General features: G+C 40.3%; 9 non-coding genes across 9 annotated transcripts; all 9 read left to right on the top strand.

Annotated features, from left to right (window-relative positions):
- Positions 1-116: 116 nt before the first annotated feature.
- On the top strand, positions 117-211 carry TRNAI-UAU (transfer RNA isoleucine (anticodon UAU)). The gene is made up of 2 exons: positions 117-154; positions 176-211. It is a non-coding gene; the product is annotated as a tRNA-Ile (tRNA).
- A 2,308-nt stretch (positions 212-2,519) lies between these two features.
- TRNAI-UAU (transfer RNA isoleucine (anticodon UAU)) lies at positions 2,520-2,614 on the top strand. Its single transcript has 2 exons — positions 2,520-2,557; positions 2,579-2,614. It is a non-coding gene; the product is annotated as a tRNA-Ile (tRNA).
- Positions 2,615-4,923: 2,309 nt separating this feature from the next.
- TRNAI-UAU (transfer RNA isoleucine (anticodon UAU)) lies at positions 4,924-5,018 on the top strand. Its single transcript has 2 exons — positions 4,924-4,961; positions 4,983-5,018. It is a non-coding gene; the product is annotated as a tRNA-Ile (tRNA).
- A 2,297-nt stretch (positions 5,019-7,315) lies between these two features.
- TRNAI-UAU (transfer RNA isoleucine (anticodon UAU)) lies at positions 7,316-7,410 on the top strand. The gene is made up of 2 exons: positions 7,316-7,353; positions 7,375-7,410. It is a non-coding gene; the product is annotated as a tRNA-Ile (tRNA).
- A 2,308-nt stretch (positions 7,411-9,718) lies between these two features.
- TRNAI-UAU (transfer RNA isoleucine (anticodon UAU)) lies at positions 9,719-9,813 on the top strand. Its single transcript has 2 exons — positions 9,719-9,756; positions 9,778-9,813. It is a non-coding gene; the product is annotated as a tRNA-Ile (tRNA).
- Positions 9,814-12,121: 2,308 nt separating this feature from the next.
- On the top strand, positions 12,122-12,216 carry TRNAI-UAU (transfer RNA isoleucine (anticodon UAU)). The gene is made up of 2 exons: positions 12,122-12,159; positions 12,181-12,216. It is a non-coding gene; the product is annotated as a tRNA-Ile (tRNA).
- Positions 12,217-14,524: 2,308 nt separating this feature from the next.
- TRNAI-UAU (transfer RNA isoleucine (anticodon UAU)) lies at positions 14,525-14,619 on the top strand. Its single transcript has 2 exons — positions 14,525-14,562; positions 14,584-14,619. It is a non-coding gene; the product is annotated as a tRNA-Ile (tRNA).
- Positions 14,620-16,927: 2,308 nt separating this feature from the next.
- On the top strand, positions 16,928-17,022 carry TRNAI-UAU (transfer RNA isoleucine (anticodon UAU)). Its single transcript has 2 exons — positions 16,928-16,965; positions 16,987-17,022. It is a non-coding gene; the product is annotated as a tRNA-Ile (tRNA).
- Positions 17,023-19,331: 2,309 nt separating this feature from the next.
- Positions 19,332-19,426, top strand: TRNAI-UAU (transfer RNA isoleucine (anticodon UAU)). Its single transcript has 2 exons — positions 19,332-19,369; positions 19,391-19,426. It is a non-coding gene; the product is annotated as a tRNA-Ile (tRNA).
- Positions 19,427-19,563: the final 137 nt, after the last annotated feature.

Here is a 19,563-nt window from a genome sequence, read left to right as displayed (position 1 = left end):
AATCAGGGTAACATGTTTGCATGTGAGCTGATCTTGCATACGGTATGTTGATGACGATCCTGTCGTCTATTCAGTCACCTCTAGGTCACGCAGTTGGACTCATGGTGTATGTGTGAGCTCCAGTGGCGCAATCGATTAGCGCGCGGTACTTATACAGCAATACTTGCACTGAGCCATGCCGAGGTTGTGAGTTCGAGCCTCACCTCGAGCAACTGCATTATCTTTTTTAAATCATTACACTGAAAGGAAAAATTCAACTCAGATTAAAGATGGCGCTTGCTAAAGATTATTCACTTCTATTCAGAATCTTCCTGTCTGACTCCTCCGGGTCCCTAGGATCACATCGCCTTCGGGACGATTCGTTTCACTGCATTATGATGTGCTGACTTGTGAACTATGCATTCACATCAGTGTATTCAAAAAGAAATTTGCTAAATAACAAGAATAATAAAAACAGTATAGTCGCATGAATAGCCATAAATTGAAGAGCTGCAAAAAATGTTGATCAACCAAATTGAATAAAATATTACTCATATAAATGGCAAAAGGATAGCATCATCACACAAAGGCCTTAGCCAAATATGCTATTCCTCTAAAGTAGATTGTACCTCTTGTGTGCTGTGATTGTTCCTCCAATACAAAATTCATTTTTAATTTGTCTGCAATTTTGAAAAATAATGCCTGCTAGAAGTCAACTTTTTAAAATGATTTCATTCATGACACGTATTTCTCTAACCTGTGATTGTGGTCCATGCTCAATTTCTCTTTTCCTCATCCCCATCCTGATTCTACTTCTTGAGACACCAGGTTCACTTCTTTATCCACCCCAACCAATCAAGGTCACCAAATCTATCAAACAAGTCTGCCTGCATTCACTTTCACTTTAAGTACAAGATAAGTTGTATCATTTGAACAGAGAGCATGAGAAAAGGAAGTTTATGGTGAGTGGTGGCTGGGGTTTTGAGGATTCACCTCATTTTCCTGAGAGCCGAGGTATCTGGGAGCTATAGTGTTTTGAGAGGAAAGAAATTAAAATCTCCAAGGTGCCACTGCTCGAGCCCTATAACGCTCGTTATGTGGAAGCAGATTGAGCAGAAAGAGAGGTCAGATACTCGCTCAACCTTTCCAAGGGACGGTAAACATTGAGTTATTATCTGGTTTTGCCTAGCAGGGTGAGAACAGCGTTTGTCAGGCGTTTGTCAGGCAATGGAAGGGGAGACGAATGAGTCGTAGTTCTCTGGTATTATTCAAGTCTTCTTGCTAAGATAAAAGCAGAAAAGGGAACGTTGACAATAAGCAAGCTTAAAACGAGGTGTGATTCCTAGGTGAAATAACTTGAAAAGAGTTAAGATTTAAAAGATAAACAGAAGATCCTGATGAGGATTGAACTCGTGTCCCCTGGTTCCAAAAAATCCGTGCTTTGCCACCGAGCTACAAAGCCGGAGGTTTTCCATATCTCAGAGTGCCATATGTAGTCTTAAGGCAGAATGCGGCCAGCTGTGACTTTCAGAGTATGAGTGTAAACCTATGTACTTATGAATGTCAACATATAGGCACACATTAAACTACATTCTTAAGGCACTTTTCGTGGAAGGTGGCAAAACTCTATATTCTTAGGAGAATATTAAAGTACTCACATTACTCAGGATATGGATATCAGTAGTTAGTATCTCTGCAATCTGAGACATTTACAGGAAACTACTCATCAGAAGGGATATGTCAGTGCAGGGCAGACATAAATAAATGGCTCTTCAAACAGCTGACACTTTAGTAGTAAGAGCTGCTTTCTATTCCTTCCAGATATCCAAACTAAGTAGAAGGCCATGCTTGAAGGAAAGACATTCTTCTGGGCTCTCCATGAAAGACTAACTTTCTAATAAACACAACACCCTCTATTTTATTTAATGTATTTGCTACAATGGATTAGCCAGATGGGATCATCTAACGATTTCTGGATGTGTCTCGAAAGAGAGCGTAATTATACTGGGAGCAGTGCTGACCTTCAAAAACCAACATGATCGGACTTTGACGATGGTGGGATTTGTATCCACACATGCAGAGCACACTGTATGGGCAGTCCGCCACCTTAACCACTCACCCACTTCATCCACCCTGGAACAGGATTTAAAGCATTTGTACACACGAGGTACTCTGTTGACACTAGTCTGTAGCTAAAATGAAAACAGTTGAAGTAAGATATCCAACTACCCACCTTCCCCCAACTTGGGTCCAACATATCATTTTCTGGCTAAATTCCTACTTTGTGCTTATGAGACATAACAATTAGATTCCCCTAGACTTTGTCGGAACTGACGAGATATTATTGAATGTGGTTTTCAAAAGACTGAATTTTATGTTACAGGACAATTATAGAATCTTTTCCGGTTCCACTGTAATTGTAGTAATCAGGGTAACATGTTTGCATGTGAGCTGATCTTGCATACGGTATGTTGATGACGATCCTGTCGTCTACTAAGTCACCTCTAGGTGGCGCAGTTGGACTCATGGTGTATGTGTGAGCTCCAGTGGCGCAATCGATTAGCGCGCGGTACTTATACAGCAATACTTGCACTGAGCCATGCCGAGGTTGTGAGTTCGAGCCTCACCTCGAGCAACTGCATTATCTTTTTTAAATCATTACACTGAAAGGAAAAATTAAACTCAGATTAAAGATGGCGCTTGCTAAAGATTATTCACTTCTATTCAGAATCTTCCTGTCTGACTCCTCCGGGTCCCTAGGATCACATCGCCTTCGGGACGATTCGTTTCACTGCATTATGATGTGCTGACTTGTGAACTATGCATTCACATCAGTGTATTCAAAAAGAAATTTGCTAAATAACAAGAATAATAAAAACAGTATAGTCGCATGAATAGCCATAAATTGAAGAGCTGCAAAAAATGTTGATCAACCAAATTGAATAAAATATAACTCATATAAATGGCAAAAGGATAGCATCATCACACAAAGGCCTTAGCCAAATATGCTATTCCTCTAAAGTAGATTGTACCTCTTGTGTGCTGTGATTGTTCCTCCAATACAAAATTCATTTTTAATTTGTCTGCAATTTTGAAAAATAATGCCTGCTAGAAGTCAACTTTTTAAAATGATTTCATTCATGACACGTATTTCTCTAACCTGTGATTGTGGTCCATGCTCAATTTCTCTTTTCCTCATCCCCATCCTGATTCTACTTCTTGAGACACCAGGTTCACTTCTTTATCCACCCCAACCAATCAAGGTCACCAAATCTATCAAACAAGTCTGCCTGCATTCACTTTCACTTTAAGTACAAGATAAGTTGTATCATTTGAACAGAGAGCATGAGAAAAGGAAGTTTATGGTGAGTGGTGGCTGGGGTTTTGAGGATTCACCTCATTTTCCTGAGAGCCGAGGTATCTGGGAGCTATAGTGTTTTGAGAGGAAAGAAATTAAAATCTCCAAGGTGCCACTGCTCGAGCCCTATAACGCTCGTTATGTGGAAGCAGATTGAGCAGAAAGAGAGGTCAGATACTCGCTCAACCTTTCCAAGGGACGGTAAACATTGAGTTATTATCTGGTTTTGCCTAGCAGGGTGAGAACAGCGTTTGTCAGGCGTTTGTCAGGCAATCGGAAGGGGAGACGAATGAGTCGTAGTTCTCTGGTATTATTCAAGTCTTCTTGCTAAGATAAAAGTAGAAAAGGGAACGTTGACAATAAGCAAGCTTAAAACGAGGTGTGATTCCTAGGTGAAATAACTTGAAAAGAGTTAAGATTTAAAAGATAAACAGAAGATCCTGATGAGGATTGAACTCGTGTCCCCAGGTTCCAAAAAATCCGTGCTTTGCCACTGAGCTACAAAGCCGGAGGATTTCCATATCTCAGAGTGCCATATGTAGTCTTAAGGCAGAATGTGGCCAGCTGTGAGTTTCAGAGTATGAGTGGAAACCTATGTACTTATGAATGTCAACATATAGGCACACATTAAACTACATTCTTAAGGCACTTTTCGTGGAAGGTGGCAAAACTCTATATTCTTAGGAGAATATTAAAGAACTCACATTACTCAGGATATGGATATCAGTAGTTAGTATCTCTGCAATCTGAGACATTTACAGGAAACTACTCATCAGAAGGGATATGTCAGTGCAGGGCAGACATAAATAAATGGCTCTTCAAACAGCTGACACTTTAGTAGTAAGAGCTGCTTTCTATTCCTTCCAGATATCCAAACTAAGTTGAAGGCCATGCTTGAAGGAAAGACATTCTTCTGGGCTCTCCATGAAAGACTAACTTTCTAATAAACACAACACCCTCTATTTTATTTAATGTATTTGCTACAATGGATTAGCCAGATGGGATCATCTAACGATTTTTGGATGTGTCTCGAAAGAGAGCGTGATTATACTGGGAGCAGTGCTGACCTTCAAAAACCAACATGATCGGACTTTGACGATGGTGGGATTTGTATCCACACATGCAGAGCACACTGTATGGGCAGTCCGCCACCTTAACCACTCACCCACTTCATCCACCCTGTAACAGGATTTAAAGCATTTGTACACATGAGGTACTCTGTTGACACTAGTCTGTAGCTAAAATGAAAACAGTTGAAGTAAGATATCCAACTACCCACCTTCCCCCAACTTGGGTCCAACATATCATTTTCTGGCTAAATTCCTCCTTTGTGCTTATGAGACATAACAATTAGATTCCCCTAGACTTTGTCGGAACTGACAAGATATAATTGAATGTGGTTTTCAAAAGACTGAATTTTATGTTACAGGACAATTATAGAATCTTTTCCGGTTCCACTGTAATTGTAGTAATCAGGGTAACATGTTTGCATGTGAGCTGATCTTGCATACGGTATGTTGATGACGATCCTGTCGTCTACTAAGTCACCTCTAGGTGGCGCAGTTGGACTCATGGTGTATGTGTGAGCTCCAGTGGCGCAATCGGTTAGCGCGCGGTACTTATACAGCAGTACTTGCACTGAGCCATGCCGAGGTTGTGAGTTCGAGCCTCACCTGGAGCAACTGCATTAACTTTTTTAAATCATTTCAATGAAAGGAAAAATTAAACTCAGATTAAAGATGGCGCTTGCTAAAGATTATTTACTTCTATTCAGAATCTTCCTGTCTAACTCCTCCGGGTCCCTAGGATCACATCACCTTCGGGACGATTCGTTTCACTGCATTATGATGTGCTGACTTGTGAACTATGCATTCACATCAGTGTATTCAAAAAGAAATTTGCTAAATAACAAGAATAATAAAAACAGTATAGTCGCATGAATAGCCATAAATTGAAGTGCTGCAAAAAATGTTGATCAACCAAATTGAATAAAATATAACTCATATAAATGGCAAAAGGATAGCATCATCACACAAAGGCCTTAGCCAAATATGCTATTCCTCTAAAGTAGATTGTACCTCTTGTGTGCTGTGATTGTTCCTCCAATACAAAATTCATTTTTAATTTGTCTGCAATTTTGAAAAATAATGCCTGCTAGAAGTCAACTTTTTAAAATGATTTCATTCATGACACGTATTTCTCTAACCTGTGATTGTGGTCCCTGCTCAATTTCTCTTTTCCTCATCCCCATCCTGATTCTACTTCTTGAGACACCAGGTTCACTTCTTTATCCATCCCAACCAATCAAGGTCACCAAATCTATCAAACAAGTCTGCCTGCATTCACTTTCACTTTAAGTACAAGATAAGTTGTATCATTTGAACAGAGAGCATGAGAAAAGGAAGTTTATGGTGAGTGGTGGCTGGGGTTTTGAGGATTCACCTCATTTTCCTGAGAGCCGAGGTATCTGGGAGCTATAGTGTTTTGAGAGGAAAGAAATTAAAATCTCCAAGGTGCCACTGCTCGAGCCCTATAACGCTCGTTATGTGGAAGCAGATTGAGCAGAAAGAGAGGTCAGATACTCGCTCAACCTTTCCAAGGGACGGTAAACATTGAGTTATTATCTGGTTTTGCCTTGCAGGGTGAGAACAGCGTTTGTCAGGCAATCGGAAGGGGAGACGAATGAGTCGTAGTTCTCTGGTATTATTCAAGTCTTCTTGTTAAGATAAAAGCAGAAAAGGGAACGTTGACAATAAGCAAGCTTAAAACGAGGTGTGATTCCTAGGTGAAATAACTTGAAAAGAGTTAAGATTTAAAAGATAAACAGAAGACCCTGATGAGGATTGAACTCGTGTCCCCTGGTTCCAAAAAATTAGTGCTTTGCCACTGAGCTACAAAGCCAGACGGTTTCCGATCTCAGAGTGCCATATGTAGTCTTAAGGCAGAATGTGGCCAGCTGTGACTTTCAGAGTATGAGTGGAAGCCTATGTACTTATGAATGTCAACATATAGGCACAAATTAAACTACATTCTTAAGGCACTTTTCTTGGAAGGTGGCAAAACTCTATATTCTTAGGAGAATATTAAAGTACTCACATTACTCAGGATATGGATATCAGTAGTTAGTATCTCTGCAATCTGAGACATTTACAGGAAACTGCTCATCAGAAGGGATATGTCAGTGCAGGGCAGACATAAATAAATGGCTCTTCAAACAGCTGACACTTTAGTAGTAAGAGCTGCTTTCTATTCCTTCCAGATATCCAAACTAAGTAGAAGGCCATGCTTGAAGGAAAGACATTCTTCTGGGCTCTCCATGAAAGACTAACTTTCTAATAAACACAACACCCTCTATTTTATTTAATGTATTTGCTACAATGGATTAGCCAGATGGGATCATCTAACGATTTCTGGATGTGTCTCGAAAGAGAGCGTAATTATACTGGGAGCAGTGCTGACCTTCAAAAACCAACATGATCGGACTTTGACGATGGTGGGATTTGTATCCACACATGCAGAGCACACTGTATGGGCAGTCCGCCACCTTAACCACTCACCCACTTCATCCACCCTGGAACAGGATTTAAAGCATTTGTACACACGAGGTACTCTGTTGACACTAGTCTGTAGCTAAAATGAAAACAGTTGAAGTAAGATATCCAACTACCCACCTTCCCCCAACTTGGGTCCAACATATCATTTTCTGACTAAATTCCTCCTTTGTGCTTATGAGACATAACAATTAGATTCCCCTAGACTTTGTCGGAACTGACGAGATATAATTGAATGTGGTTTTCAAAAGACTGAATTTTATGTAACAGGACAATTATAGAATCTTTTCCGGTTCCACTGTAATTGTAGTAATCAGGGTAACATGTTTGCATGTGAGCTGATCTTGCATACGGTATGTTGATGACGATCCTGTCGTCTATTCAGTCACCTCTAGGTCACGCAGTTGGACTCATGGTGTATGTGTGAGCTCCAGTGGCGCAATCGATTAGCGCGCGGTACTTATACAGCAATACTTGCACTGAGCCATGCCGAGGTTGTGAGTTCGAGCCTCACCTCGAGCAACTGCATTATCTTTTTTAAATCATTACACTGAAAGGAAAAATTAAACTCAGATTAAAGATGGCGCTTGCTAAAGATTATTCACTTCTATTCAGAATCTTCCTGTCTGACTCCTCCGGGTCCCTAGGATCACATCGCCTTCGGGACGATTCGTTTCACTGCATTATGATGTGCTGACTTGTGAACTATGCATTCACATCAGTGTATTCAAAAAGAAATTTGCTAAATAACAAGAATAATAAAAACAGTATAGTCGCATGAATAGCCATAAATTGAAGAGCTGCAAAAAATGTTGATCAACCAAATTGAATAAAATATTACTCATATAAATGGCAAAAGGATAGCATCATCACACAAAGGCCTTAGCCAAATATGCTATTCCTCTAAAGTAGATTGTACCTCTTGTGTGCTGTGATTGTTCCTCCAATACAAAATTCATTTTTAATTTGTCTGCAATTTTGAAAAATAATGCCTGCTAGAAGTCAACTTTTTAAAATGATTTCATTCATGACACGTATTTCTCTAACCTGTGATTGTGGTCCATGCTCAATTTCTCTTTTCCTCATCCCCATCCTGATTCTACTTCTTGAGACACCAGGTTCACTTCTTTATCCACCCCAACCAATCAAGGTCACCAAATCTATCAAACAAGTCTGCCTGCATTCACTTTCACTTTAAGTACAAGATAAGTTGTATCATTTGAACAGAGAGCATGAGAAAAGGAAGTTTATGGTGAGTGGTGGCTGGGGTTTTGAGGATTCACCTCATTTTCCTGAGAGCCGAGGTATCTGGGAGCTATAGTGTTTTGAGAGGAAAGAAATTAAAATCTCCAAGGTGCCACTGCTCGAGCCCTATAACGCTCGTTATGTGGAAGCAGATTGAGCAGAAAGAGAGGTCAGATACTCGCTCAACCTTTCCAAGGGACGGTAAACATTGAGTTATTATCTGGTTTTGCCTAGCAGGGTGAGAACAGCGTTTGTCAGGCGTTTGTCAGGCAATGGAAGGGGAGACGAATGAGTCGTAGTTCTCTGGTATTATTCAAGTCTTCTTGCTAAGATAAAAGCAGAAAAGGGAACGTTGACAATAAGCAAGCTTAAAACGAGGTGTGATTCCTAGGTGAAATAACTTGAAAAGAGTTAAGATTTAAAAGATAAACAGAAGATCCTGATGAGGATTGAACTCGTGTCCCCTGGTTCCAAAAAATCCGTGCTTTGCCACCGAGCTACAAAGCCGGAGGTTTTCCATATCTCAGAGTGCCATATGTAGTCTTAAGGCAGAATGCGGCCAGCTGTGACTTTCAGAGTATGAGTGTAAACCTATGTACTTATGAATGTCAACATATAGGCACACATTAAACTACATTCTTAAGGCACTTTTCGTGGAAGGTGGCAAAACTCTATATTCTTAGGAGAATATTAAAGTACTCACATTACTCAGGATATGGATATCAGTAGTTAGTATCTCTGCAATCTGAGACATTTACAGGAAACTACTCATCAGAAGGGATATGTCAGTGCAGGGCAGACATAAATAAATGGCTCTTCAAACAGCTGACACTTTAGTAGTAAGAGCTGCTTTCTATTCCTTCCAGATATCCAAACTAAGTAGAAGGCCATGCTTGAAGGAAAGACATTCTTCTGGGCTCTCCATGAAAGACTAACTTTCTAATAAACACAACACCCTCTATTTTATTTAATGTATTTGCTACAATGGATTAGCCAGATGGGATCATCTAACGATTTCTGGATGTGTCTCGAAAGAGAGCGTAATTATACTGGGAGCAGTGCTGACCTTCAAAAACCAACATGATCGGACTTTGACGATGGTGGGATTTGTATCCACACATGCAGAGCACACTGTATGGGCAGTCCGCCACCTTAACCACTCACCCACTTCATCCACCCTGGAACAGGATTTAAAGCATTTGTACACACGAGGTACTCTGTTGACACTAGTCTGTAGCTAAAATGAAAACAGTTGAAGTAAGATATCCAACTACCCACCTTCCCCCAACTTGGGTCCAACATATCATTTTCTGGCTAAATTCCTACTTTGTGCTTATGAGACATAACAATTAGATTCCCCTAGACTTTGTCGGAACTGACGAGATATTATTGAATGTGGTTTTCAAAAGACTGAATTTTATGTTACAGGACAATTATAGAATCTTTTCCGGTTCCACTGTAATTGTAGTAATCAGGGTAACATGTTTGCATGTGAGCTGATCTTGCATACGGTATGTTGATGACGATCCTGTCGTCTACTAAGTCACCTCTAGGTGGCGCAGTTGGACTCATGGTGTATGTGTGAGCTCCAGTGGCGCAATCGATTAGCGCGCGGTACTTATACAGCAATACTTGCACTGAGCCATGCCGAGGTTGTGAGTTCGAGCCTCACCTCGAGCAACTGCATTATCTTTTTTAAATCATTACACTGAAAGGAAAAATTAAACTCAGATTAAAGATGGCGCTTGCTAAAGATTATTCACTTCTATTCAGAATCTTCCTGTCTGACTCCTCCGGGTCCCTAGGATCACATCGCCTTCGGGACGATTCGTTTCACTGCATTATGATGTGCTGACTTGTGAACTATGCATTCACATCAGTGTATTCAAAAAGAAATTTGCTAAATAACAAGAATAATAAAAACAGTATAGTCGCATGAATAGCCATAAATTGAAGAGCTGCAAAAAATGTTGATCAACCAAATTGAATAAAATATAACTCATATAAATGGCAAAAGGATAGCATCATCACACAAAGGCCTTAGCCAAATATGCTATTCCTCTAAAGTAGATTGTACCTCTTGTGTGCTGTGATTGTTCCTCCAATACAAAATTCATTTTTAATTTGTCTGCAATTTTGAAAAATAATGCCTGCTAGAAGTCAACTTTTTAAAATGATTTCATTCATGACACGTATTTCTCTAACCTGTGATTGTGGTCCATGCTCAATTTCTCTTTTCCTCATCCCCATCCTGATTCTACTTCTTGAGACACCAGGTTCACTTCTTTATCCACCCCAACCAATCAAGGTCACCAAATCTATCAAACAAGTCTGCCTGCATTCACTTTCACTTTAAGTACAAGATAAGTTGTATCATTTGAACAGAGAGCATGAGAAAAGGAAGTTTATGGTGAGTGGTGGCTGGGGTTTTGAGGATTCACCTCATTTTCCTGAGAGCCGAGGTATCTGGGAGCTATAGTGTTTTGAGAGGAAAGAAATTAAAATCTCCAAGGTGCCACTGCTCGAGCCCTATAACGCTCGTTATGTGGAAGCAGATTGAGCAGAAAGAGAGGTCAGATACTCGCTCAACCTTTCCAAGGGACGGTAAACATTGAGTTATTATCTGGTTTTGCCTAGCAGGGTGAGAACAGCGTTTGTCAGGCGTTTGTCAGGCAATGGAAGGGGAGACGAATGAGTCGTAGTTCTCTGGTATTATTCAAGTCTTCTTGCTAAGATAAAAGCAGAAAAGGGAACGTTGACAATAAGCAAGCTTAAAACGAGGTGTGATTCCTAGGTGAAATAACTTGAAAAGAGTTAAGATTTAAAAGATAAACAGAAGATCCTGATGAGGATTGAACTCGTGTCCCCTGGTTCCAAAAAATCCGTGCTTTGCCACCGAGCTACAAAGCCGGAGGTTTTCCATATCTCAGAGTGCCATATGTAGTCTTAAGGCAGAATGTGGCCAGCTGTGAGGTTCAGAGTATGAGTGGAAACCTATGTACTTATGAATGTCAACATATAGGCACACATTAAACTACATTCTTAAGGCACTTTTCGTGGAAGGTGGCAAAACTCTATATTCTTAGGAGAATATTAAAGTACTCACATTACTCAGGATATGGATATCAGTAGTTAGTATCTCTGCAATCTGAGACATTTACAGGAAACTACTCATCAGAAGGGATATGTCAGTGCAGGGCAGACATAAATAAATGGCTCTTCAAACAGCTGACACTTTAGTAGTAAGAGCTGCTTTCTATTCCTTCCAGATATCCAAACTAAGTAGAAGGCCATGCTTGAAGGAAAGACATTCTTCTGGGCTCTCCATGAAAGACTAACTTTCTAATAAACACAACACCCTCTATTTTATTTAATGTATTTGCTACAATGGATTAGCCAGATGGGATCATCTAACGATTTCTGGATGTGTCTCGAAAGAGAGCGTAATTATACTGGGAGCAGTGCTGACCTTCAAAAACCAACATGATCGGACTTTGACGATGGTGGGATTTGTATCCACACATGCAGAGCACACTGTATGGGCAGTCCGCCACCTTAACCACTCACCCACTTCATCCACCCTGGAACAGGATTTAAAGCATTTGTACACACGAGGTACTCTGTTGACACTAGTCTGTAGCTAAAATGAAAACAGTTGAAGTAAGATATCCAACTACCCACCTTCCCCCAACTTGGGTCCAACATATCATTTTCTGGCTAAATTCCTACTTTGTGCTTATGAGACATAACAATTAGATTCCCCTAGACTTTGTCGGAACTGACGAGATATAATTGAATGTGGTTTTCAAAAGACTGAATTTTATGTTACAGGACAATTATAGAATCTTTTCCGGTTCCACTGTAATTGTAGTAATCAGGGTAACATGTTTGCATGTGAGCTGATCTTGCATACGGTATGTTGATGACGATCCTGTCGTCTACTAAGTCACCTCTAGGTGGCGCAGTTGGACTCATGGTGTATGTGTGAGCTCCAGTGGCGCAATCGGTTAGCGCGCGGTACTTATACAGCAGTACTTGCACTGAGCCATGCCGAGGTTGTGAGTTTGAGCCTCACCTGGAGCAACTGCATTATCTTTTTTAAATCATTTCAATGAATGGAAAAATTAAACTCAGATTAAAGATGGCGCTTGCTAAAGATTATTTACTTCTATTCAGAATCTTCCTGTCTAACTCCTCCGGGTCCCTAGGATCACATCGCCTTCGGGACGATTCGTTTCACTGCATTATGATGTGCTGACTTGTGAACTATGCATTCACATCAGTGTATTCAAAAAGAAATTTGCTAAATAACAAGAATAATAAAAACAGTATAGTCGCATGAATAGCCATAAATTGAAGAGCTGCAAAAAATGTTGATCAACCAAATTGAATAAAATATAACTCATATAAATGGCAAAAGGATAGCATCATCACACAAAGGCCTTAGCCAAATATGCTATTCCTCTAAAGTAGATTGTACCTCTTGTGTGCTGTGATTGTTCCTCCAATACAAAATTCATTTTTAATTTGTCTGCAATTTTGAAAAATAATGCCTGCTAGAAGTCAACTTTTTAAAATGATTTCATTCATGACACGTATTTCTCTAACCTGTGATTGTGGTCCATGCTCAATTTCGCTTTTCCTCATCCCCATCCTGATTCTACTTCTTGAGACACCAGGTTCACTTCTTTATCCACCCCAACCAATCAAGGTCACCAAATCTATCAAACAAGTCTGCCTGCATTCACTTTCACTTTAAGTACAAGATAAGTTGTATCATTTGAACAGAGAGCATGAGAAAAGGAAGTTTATGGTGAGTGGTGGCTGGGGTTTTGAGGATTCACCTCATTTTCCTGAGAGCCGAGGTATCTGGGAGCTATAGTGTTTTGAGAGGAAATAAATTAAAATCTCCAAGGTGCCACTGCTCGAGCCCTATAACGCTCGTTATGTGGAAGCAGATTGAGCAGAAAGAGAGGTCAGATACTCGCTCAACCTTTCCAAGGGACGGTAAACATTGAGTTATTATCTGGTTTTGCCTAGCAGGGTGAGAACAGCGTTTGTCAGGCGTTTGTCAGGCAATCGGAAGGGGAGACGAATGAGTCGTAGTTCTCTGGTATTATTCAAGTCTTCTTGCTAAGATAAAAGTAGAAAAGGGAACGTTGACAATAAGCAAGCTTAAAACGAGGTGTGATTCCTAGGTGAAATAACTTGAAAAGAGTTAAGATTTAAAAGATAAACAGAAGACCCTGATGAGGATTGAACTCGTGTCCCCTGGTTCCAAAAAATTAGTGCTTTGCCACTGAGCTACAAAGCCAGACGGTTTCCGATCTCAGAGTGCCATATGTAGTCTTAAGGCAGAATGTGGCCAGCTGTGACTTTCAGAGTATGAGTGGAAGCCTATGTACTTATGAATGTCAACATATAGGCACAAATTAAACTACATTCTTAAGGCACTTTTCTTGGAAGGTGGCAAAACTCTATATTCTTAGGAGAATATTAAAGTACTCACATTACTCAGGATATGGATATCAGTAGTTAGTATCTCTGCAATCTGAGACATTTACAGGAAACTGCTCATCAGAAGGGATATGTCAGTGCAGGGCAGACATAAATAAATGGCTCTTCAAACAGCTGACACTTTAGTAGTAAGAGCTGCTTTCTATTCCTTCCAGATATCCAAACTAAGTAGAAGGCCATGCTTGAAGGAAAGACATTCTTCTGGGCTCTCCATGAAAGACTAACTTTCTAATAAACACAAAACCCTCTATTTTATTTAATGTATTTGCTACAATGGATTAGCCAGATGGGATCATCTAACGATTTCTGGATGTGTCTCGAAAGAGAGCGTAATTATACTGGGAGCAGTGCTGACCTTCAAAAACCAACATGATCGGACTTTGACGATGGTGGGATTTGTATCCACACATGCAGAGCACACTGTATGGGCAGTCCGCCACCTTAACCACTCACCCACTTCATCCACCCTGTAACATGATTTAAAGCATTTGTACACACGAGGTACTCTGTTGACACTAGTCTGTAGCTAAAATGAAAACAGTTGAAGTAAGATATCCAACTACCCACCTTCCCCCAACTTGGGTCCAACATATCATTTTCTGGCTAAATTCCTCCTTTGTGCTTATGAGACATAACAATTAGATTCCCCTAGACTTTGTCGGAACTGACAAGATATAATTGAATGTGGTTTTCAAAAGACTGAATTTTATGTTACAGGACAATTATAGAATCTTTTCCGGTTCCACTGTAATTGTAGTAATCAGGGTAACATGTTTGCATGTGAGCTGATCTTGCATACGGTATGTTGATGACGATCCTGTCGTCTACTAAGTCACCTCTAGGTGGCGCAGTTGGACTCATGGTGTATGTGTGAGCTCCAGTGGCGCAATCGGTTAGCGCGCGGTACTTATACAGCAGTACTTGCACTGAGCCATGCCGAGGTTGTGAGTTCGAGCCTCACCTCGAGCAACTGCATTATCTTTTTTAAATCATTACACTGAAAGGAAAAATTAAACTCAGATTAAAGATGGCGCTTGCTAAAGATTATTCACTTCTATTCAGAATCTTCCTGTCTGACTCCTCCGGGTCCCTAGGATCACATCGCCTTCGGGACGATTCGTTTCACTGCATTATGATGTGCTGACTTGTGAACTATGCATTCACATCAGTGTATTCAAAAAGAAATTTGCTAAATAACAAGAATAATAAAAACAGTATAGTCGCATGAATAGCCATAAATTGAAGAGCTGCAAAAAATGTTGATCAACCAAATTGAATAAAATATTACTCATATAAATGGCAAAAGGATAGCATCATCACACAAAGGCCTTAGCCAAATATGCTATTCCTCTAAAGTAGATTGTACCTCTTGTGTGCTGTGATTGTTCCTCCAATACAAAATTCATTTTTAATTTGTCTGCAATTTTGAAAAATAATGCCTGCTAGAAGTCAACTTTTTAAAATGATTTCATTCATGACACGTATTTCTCTAACCTGTGATTGTGGTCCATGCTCAATTTCTCTTTTCCTCATCCCCATCCTGATTCTACTTCTTGAGACACCAGGTTCACTTCTTTATCCACCCCAACCAATCAAGGTCACCAAATCTATCAAACAAGTCTGCCTGCATTCACTTTCACTTTAAGTACAAGATAAGTTGTATCATTTGAACAGAGAGCATGAGAAAAGGAAGTTTATGGTGAGTGGTGGCTGGGGTTTTGAGGATTCACCTCATTTTCCTGAGAGCCGAGGTATCTGGGAGCTATAGTGTTTTGAGAGGAAAGAAATTAAAATCTCCAAGGTGCCACTGCTCGAGCCCTATAACGCTCGTTATGTGGAAGCAGATTGAGCAGAAAGAGAGGTCAGATACTCGCTCAACCTTTCCAAGGGACGGTAAACATTGAGTTATTATCTGGTTTTGCCTAGCAGGGTGAGAACAGCGTTTGTCAGGCGTTTGTCAGGCAATGGAAGGGGAGACGAATGAGTCGTAGTTCTCTGGTATTATTCAAGTCTTCTTGCTAAGATAAAAGCAGAAAAGGGAACGTTGACAATAAGCAAGCTTAAAACGAGGTGTGATTCCTAGGTGAAATAACTTGAAAAGAGTTAAGATTTAAAAGATAAACAGAAGATCCTGATGAGGATTGAACTCGTGTCCCCTGGTTCCAAAAAATCCGTGCTTTGCCACCGAGCTACAAAGCCGGAGGTTTTCCATATCTCAGAGTGCCATATGTAGTCTTAAGGCAGAATGCGGCCAGCTGTGACTTTCAGAGTATGAGTGTAAACCTATGTACTTATGAATGTCAACATATAGGCACACATTAAACTACATTCTTAAGGCACTTTTCGTGGAAGGTGGCAAAACTCTATATTCTTAGGAGAATATTAAAGTACTCACATTACTCAGGATATGGATATCAGTAGTTAGTATCTCTGCAATCTGAGACATTTACAGGAAACTACTCATCAGAAGGGATATGTCAGTGCAGGGCAGACATAAATAAATGGCTCTTCAAACAGCTGACACTTTAGTAGTAAGAGCTGCTTTCTATTCCTTCCAGATATCCAAACTAAGTAGAAGGCCATGCTTGAAGGAAAGACATTCTTCTGGGCTCTCCATGAAAGACTAACTTTCTAATAAACACAACACCCTCTATTTTATTTAATGTATTTGCTACAATGGATTAGCCAGATGGGATCATCTAACGATTTCTGGATGTGTCTCGAAAGAGAGCGTAATTATACTGGGAGCAGTGCTGACCTTCAAAAACCAACATGATCGGACTTTGACGATGGTGGGATTTGTATCCACACATGCAGAGCACACTGTATGGGCAGTCCGCCACCTTAACCACTCAACCACTTCATCCACCCTGGAACAGGATTTAAAGCATTTGTACACACGAGGTACTCTGTTGACACTAGTCTGTAGCTAAAATGAAAACAGTTGAAGTAAGATATCCAACTACCCACCTTCCCCCAACTTGGGTCCAACATATCATTTTCTGGCTAAATTCCTACTTTGTGCTTATGAGACATAACAATTAGATTCCCCTAGACTTTGTCGGAACTGACGAGATATTATTGAATGTGGTTTTCAAAAGACTGAATTTTATGTTACAGGACAATTATAGAATCTTTTCCGGTTCCACTGTAATTGTAGTAATCAGGGTAACATGTTTGCATGTGAGCTGATCTTGCATACGGTATGTTGATGACGATCCTGTCGTCTACTAAGTCACCTCTAGGTGGCGCAGTTGGACTCATGGTGTATGTGTGAGCTCCAGTGGCGCAATCGATTAGCGCGCGGTACTTATACAGCAATACTTGCACTGAGCCATGCCGAGGTTGTGAGTTCGAGCCTCACCTCGAGCAACTGCATTATCTTTTTTAAATCATTACACTGAAAGGAAAAATTAAACTCAGATTAAAGATGGCGCTTGCTAAAGATTATTCACTTCTATTCAGAATCTTCCTGTCTGACTCCTCCGGGTCCCTAGGATCACATCGCCTTCGGGACGATTCGTTTCACTGCATTATGATGTGCTGACTTGTGAACTATGCATTCACATCAGTGTATTCAAAAAGAAATTTGCTAAATAACAAGAATAATAAAAACAGTATAGTCGCATGAATAGCCATAAATTGAAGAGCTGCAAAAAATGTTGATCAACCAAATTGAATAAAATATAACTCATATAAATGGCAAAAGGATAGCATCATCACACAAAGGCCTTAGCCAAATATGCTATTCCTCTAAAGTAGATTGTACCTCTTGTGTGCTGTGATTGTTCCTCCAATACAAAATTCATTTTTAATTTGTCTGCAATTTTGAAAAATAATGCCTGCTAGAAGTCAACTTTTTAAAATGATTTCATTCATGACACGTATTTCTCTAACCTGTGATTGTGGTCCATGCTCAATTTCTCTTTTCCTCATCCTCATCCTGATTCTACTTCTTGAGACACCAGGTTCACTTCTTTATCCACCCCAACCAATCAAGGTCACCAAATCTATCAAACAAGTCTGCCTGCATTCACTTTCACTTTAAGTACAAGATAAGTTGTATCATTTGAACAGAGAGCATGAGAAAAGGAAGTTTATGGTGAGTGGTGGCTGGGGTTTTGAGGATTCACCTCATTTTCCTGAGAGCCGAGGTATCTGGGAGCTATAGTGTTTTGAGAGGAAAGAAATTAAAATCTCCAAGGTGCCACTGCTCGAGCCCTATAACGCTCGTTATGTGGAAGCAGATTGAGCAGAAAGAGAGGTCAGATACTCGCTCAACCTTTCCAAGGGACGGTAAACATTGAGTTATTATCTGGTTTTGCCTAGCAGGGTGAGAACAGCGTTTGTCAGGCGTTTGTCAGGCAATCGGAAGGGGAGACGAATGAGTCGTAGTTCTCTGGTATTATTCAAGTCTTCTTGCTAAGATAAAAGTAGAAAAGGGAACGTTGACAATAAGCAAGCTTAAAACGAGGTGTGATTCCTAGGTGAAATAACTTGAAAAGAGTTAAGATTTAAAAGATAAACAGAAGATCCTGATGAGGATTGAACTCGTGTCCCCAGGTTCCAAAAAATCCGTGCTTTGCCACTGAGCTACAAAGCCGGAGGATTTCCATATCTCAGAGTGCCATATGTAGTCTTAAGGCAGAATGTGGCCAGCTGTGAGTTTCAGAGTATGAGTGGAAACCTATGTACTTATGAATGTCAACATATAGGCACACATTAAACTACATTCTTAAGGCACTTTTCGTGGAAGGTGGCAAAACTCTATATTCTTAGGAGAATATTAAAGAACTCACATTACTCAGGATATGGATATCAGTAGTTAGTATCTCTGCAATCTGAGACATTTACAGGAAACTACTCATCAGAAGGGATATGTCAGTGCAGGGCAGACATAAATAAATGGCTCTTCAAACAGCTGACACTTTAGTAGTAAGAGCTGCTTTCTATTCCTTCCAGATATCCAAACTAAGTTGAAGGCCATGCTTGAAGGAAAGACATTCTTCTGGGCTCTCCATGAAAGACTAACTTTCTAATAAACACAACACCCTCTATTTTATTTAATGTATTTGCTACAATGGATTAGCCAGATGGGATCATCTAACGATTTTTGGATGTGTCTCGAAAGAGAGCGTGATTATACTGGGAGCAGTGCTGACCTTCAAAAACCAACATGATCGGACTTTGACGATGGTGGGATTTGTATCCACACATGCAGAGCACACTGTATGGGCAGTCCGCCACCTTAACCACTCACCCACTTCATCCACCCTGTAACAGGATTTAAAGCATTTGTACACATGAGGTACTCTGTTGACACTAGTCTGTAGCTAAAATGAAAACAGTTGAAGTAAGATATCCAACTACCCACCTTCCCCCAACTTGGGTCCAACATATCATTTTCTGGCTAAATTCCTCCTTTGTGCTTATGAGACATAACAATTAGATTCCCCTAGACTTTGTCGGAACTGACAAGATATAATTGAATGTGGTTTTCAAAAGACTGAATTTTATGTTACAGGACAATTATAGAATCTTTTCCGGTTCCACTGTAATTGTAGTAATCAGGGTAACATGTTTGCATGTGAGCTGATCTTGCATACGGTATGTTGATGACGATCCTGTCGTCTACTAAGTCACCTCTAGGTGGCGCAGTTGGACTCATGGTGTATGTGTGAGCTCCAGTGGCGCAATCGGTTAGCGCGCGGTACTTATACAGCAGTACTTGCACTGAGCCATGCCGAGGTTGTGAGTTCGAGCCTCACCTGGAGCAACTGCATTAACTTTTTTAAATCATTTCAATGAAAGGAAAAATTAAACTCAGATTAAAGATGGCGCTTGCTAAAGATTATTTACTTCTATTCAGAATCTTCCTGTCTAACTCCTCCGGGTCCCTAGGATCACATCACC

Source organism: Pleurodeles waltl, chromosome 6, assembly GCF_031143425.1.
Source record: "Pleurodeles waltl isolate 20211129_DDA chromosome 6, aPleWal1.hap1.20221129, whole genome shotgun sequence".
NCBI lineage: Eukaryota > Metazoa > Chordata > Amphibia > Caudata > Salamandridae > Pleurodeles > Pleurodeles waltl.
The sequence above is the reverse complement of the archived record's forward strand: the minus strand, read 5'-3'. Positions and strand labels throughout refer to the sequence as shown.